Source organism: Loxodonta africana, chromosome 14 (assembly GCF_030014295.1).
Source record: "Loxodonta africana isolate mLoxAfr1 chromosome 14, mLoxAfr1.hap2, whole genome shotgun sequence".
Classification (NCBI taxonomy): Eukaryota; Metazoa; Chordata; class Mammalia; order Proboscidea; family Elephantidae; genus Loxodonta; species Loxodonta africana.
Window position 1 is genome coordinate 8,837,577 of NC_087355.1, and position 4,423 is coordinate 8,841,999.

General features: G+C 40.1%; 1 pseudogene; it reads left to right on the top strand.

Annotated features, from left to right (window-relative positions):
* Window positions 1-2,449: 2,449 nt before the first annotated feature.
* Window positions 2,450-4,170, top strand: LOC100671453 (elongation factor 1-alpha 1-like; annotated as a pseudogene).
* Window positions 4,171-4,423: the final 253 nt, after the last annotated feature.

Sequence of the window (4,423 nt, forward strand, 5' to 3'; positions counted from 1 at the left end):
TTCCCGAAATTGGAATAAAAATACAGAACCAGCTCCAGCCAAGCATATGAGATCCACAGTCTTGGAATTTCATCCCTACAGGGAAAAAAGTGGCTATTATAATGCAAAGACAATTCTGATAGTGATCTGACTGTAATTGTTTTAGCGGATTCCTGGAAAGACAAGTTTTCCAGGTCTGATATCTCTGACTATTAAACAGAGCCCTCACTGACCCACATCGGGGAACTGAGGGCTGAAGCTCCACCCAAACCACCTGGCCTCCTGCCAAAGAGGTCTGAGGATAGTGACACCTACCAATCTGTAGAGGTACATGCATTGGGGGCCTAAGGTACAGCTGCAGAGCCCACCCACCAAACTGCTTTAGGAATAGAGACACACCTACCTCACTGGCACTTGGGGGAAGCCTGTCAGCATCCTGCCCCCCTGGAGTGTGACCCCCTGCTGCTACTAGAATCTGGTGCACACAACTATCACCACTACTCCTCTAAGTGAATAGGTGACAGTCTACACCATACACTTGGTGACCCAAAATCAGATTCTACTCAAGAATACTGAATGCACTCTTAGGCTTATATATGTGGTAACAGCCCAAACCAGCTGGTAATAGGACATAAGTGATTCAAAGGCTACAACAATCAAGACAGAGCAATCTAGTAGCCCATCTACGTATATTGAAAGAAAACAAAACAAGATAAGACTCAGTGAGCAAATATAAAATAAATCATTACAATATCTTATAGATGGCTCGGAGACAGCAGTTGATATCAAACCACATAAAGAAGCAGACCATGATTGCTTCTACAAATCCCCAAATTAAAGAATCAAAATCTTTCCCAAATGAAGATACAATCCTGGAATTGCCAGATGCAGAATATAAAAAACTAATTTACAGAATGCTTCAAGACATCAGGGATGACCTCAGAAATGAAATAAGGCAATCTACAGAAAAAGCCAAGGAACACACTGATAAAGCAGTTGAAGAAATCAAAAAGATCATTCAAGAACATAGTGGAAAAATTAATAAGCTGCAAGAATCCGTAGAGAGACTGCATTCAGAAATCCAAAAGATTAACAACAAAATTACAGAATTAGACAACACAATAGGAAGTCAGAGGAGTAGAATTGAGCAATTGGAATGCAGAGTGAGGGAGATGGAGAATAAGGCAATTGACACCAATATATAGCTGAAGAAAAATCAGATAAAAGAATTCTAAAAAATGACAAAACACTAAGAATCATGTGGGACTCTATCAAGAAGAATAACTTGCGTGTGATTGGAGTTCCAGAACAGGGAGGGATAACAGAAAATACAGAGAGAATAGTTGAAGATCTGTTGCCAGAAAACTTCCCTAAGATCATGAAAGACGAAAGGATATCCCTCCAAGACGCTCATCGAACCCCATATAAGATTAGTCCAAAAAGAAAATCACCAAGACATAGTATCATCAAACTTGCCAAAACCAAAAATAAAGAGAAAATTTTAAAAACAGCCAGGGATAAAAGAAAGGTCTCCTACAAAGGCGAATCAATAAGTTCAGACTACTCAGCAGAAACCATGCAGTCAAGAAGGCAATGGGATGACATATACAGAGCACTGAAGGAGAAAAACTGCCAGCCAAGGATCATATATCCAGCAAAACTCTCTCTCAAATATGAAGGTGAAATTAAAACATTTACAGATAAACACAAGCTTAGAGAATTTGCAAAAACCAAACCAAAGCTAAAAGAAATACTAAAGGAAATTGGTCAGAAAATCAATAATATCAGATACCAACACAACACAAGATCACAGAACAGAACATCCTGATATCAACTCAAATAGGGTAATCACAAAAACAAATTAAGATTAATTTTAAAAACAAAAAAATGCTCAAAACAGGGAATCATTGAAGTCAATATGTAAAAGATCACAATAATCAAAAAGAGGGACTAAATAAAGGAGGCATAGAACTGCCATATGGAGAGGAAAACAAGGCGATATGGACGATACAAGTTAGGTTTTTACTTAGAAAAATAGGGGTAAATATTAAGGTAACCACAAAGAGGTCTAACAATTCCATAAGTCAAAATAAAAACCAAAAAAAAAAAAAAAATAACGACTCAGCAAACATAAATTCAACTACTATGAAAATGAGGAACACACAATTTACAAAGAAAATCGTCTCAGCACAAAAAGTAAGTGGAAAAATGAAATTGTCAACAACACACACAAAAAGGCATCAAAATGACAGCACTAAACACATATTTATCTATAATTACGCTGAATGTAATTGGACTAAATGCACCAATAAAGAGACAGAGAGTCTCAGACAGGATAAAGAAACACGATCCGTTTATATGCTGCCTACAAGAGACACACCTTAGACTTAGAGACACAAACAAACTAAAACTCAAAGGATGGAAAAAAATATATCAAGCAAACAACAATCAAAAAAGAGCAGGAGCTTTTTCGCAACGGGTTTGCTGCCAGGACACAGGTGTTGGTGAAAACTATGGCAAAGTCTAAGCCAAAATGGGAAAGGAAAAGACCCACATCAACATCGTTGTCATTGGACACGTAGATTCAGGCAAGTCCACCACTACTGGTCACCTGATCTACAAATGCGGTGGGAATGACAAAAGAACTATCGAAAAATTTGAAAAGGAAGCTGCTGAGATGGGAAAGGGCTCCTTCAAGTATGCCTGGGTCTTGGATAAACTGAAAGCTGAACATGAGCGAGGCATCACCATTGATATCGCCCTGTGGAAATTTGAGACCGGCAAGTAGTATGTGACCATCACTGATGCCCCAGGACAGAAAGACTTCATCAAAAACATAATTACAGGAACATCACAGGCTGACTATGCTGTCCTGATTGTTGCTGCTGGTGTTGGTGAATTTGAAGCTGGTATCTCTAAGAATGGGCAGACCGTGAGCATGCCCTTCTGGCTTACACACTGGGTGTGAAACAACTAATTGTTGGTGTTAACAAAATGGATTCCACTGAGCCACCCTATGGTCAGAAGAAATACGAGGAAATCATTAAGGAAGTCAGCATCTATATTAAGAAAATTGGCTACAACCCTGACACAGTAGCATTTGTGCCAATTTCTGGTTGGAATGGTGACAACATGCTGGAGACAAGTGCTAACATGCCTTGGTTCTAGGGATGGAAAGTCACCCGTAAGGATGGCAATGCCAGTGGAACCACACTGCTTGAAGCTCTGGATTGCATCCTGCCACCAACTCGTCCAACTGACAAGCCCCTGCGTCTGCCTCTCTAGGATGTGTACAAAATTGGTGGTATTGGTACTGTCCCTGTCGGCAGAGTGGAGACTGGTGTTCTCAAGCCTGGCATGGTGGTTACCTTTGCTCCAGTCAACGTCACCACTGAAGTAAAGTCTGTTGAAATGCACCATGAAGCTTTGAGCGAAGCTCTCCCTGGGGACAATGTAGGCTTCAATGTCAAGAATGTCTCTGTCAAAGATGTTCGTCGTGGCAATGTAGCTGGTGACAGCAAAAATGACCCACCAATGGAAGCAGCTGGTTTCACTGCTCAGGTGATCATCCTGAACCACCCAGGCCAAATCAGTGCTGGCTACGTACCTGTGCTGGATTGTCACACAGCTCACATTGCTTGCAAGTTTGCTGAGCTCAAAGAGAAGATTGATTGCTGTTCTGGTAAGAAGCTAGAATATGGCCCAAAACTCTTGAAGTCTGATGATGCTGCCATCGTTGACATGGTTCCTGGCAAGCCCATGTGTGTAGAGAGCTTCTCTGACTATCCTCCTCTGGGTCATTTTGCTGTTCGTGATATGAGACAGACAGTAGCTGTGGGTGTCATCAAGGCAGTGGACAAAAAGGCAGCTGGAGCTGGCAAGGTCACCAAGTCTGCTCAGAAAGCTCAGAAGGCTAAATGAATGCTACCCATAACACCTGCCACCCCAGTCTTAACCAGTGGTGGAAAAAACGGTCTCAGAACTGTTTGTCTCAATTGGCCATTTAAGTTTAATAGTAAAAGACTGGTTAATGATAACAATGCATCGTAAAACCTTCAGAAGGAAAGGAATGTTTTTGTGGACGATTTGTTTCTTTTTTTGTGTGGCAGTTTTAAGTTATTAGTTTTTAAAATCAGTACTTTTTAAATGGAAACAACTTGACCTTAAATCTGTCACAGAATTTTGAGACCCATTAAAGCAAAGTTTAATGAGAAAAAAAAAAAAAAAAAGAGCAGCAGTAGCAATGTTAATTTCTGACAAAATAGACTTTAAAGTGAAATCCACCACATAGGATAAAGAAGGACACTACATAATGATTAAAGGGACAATTGACCAGGATGATATAACCATATTAAATATTTATGCACCCAATGACAGGGCTGCAAGATACATAAAACAAACTTTAACAGAACTGAAAAGTGAGATAGACACCTCCACAATTATA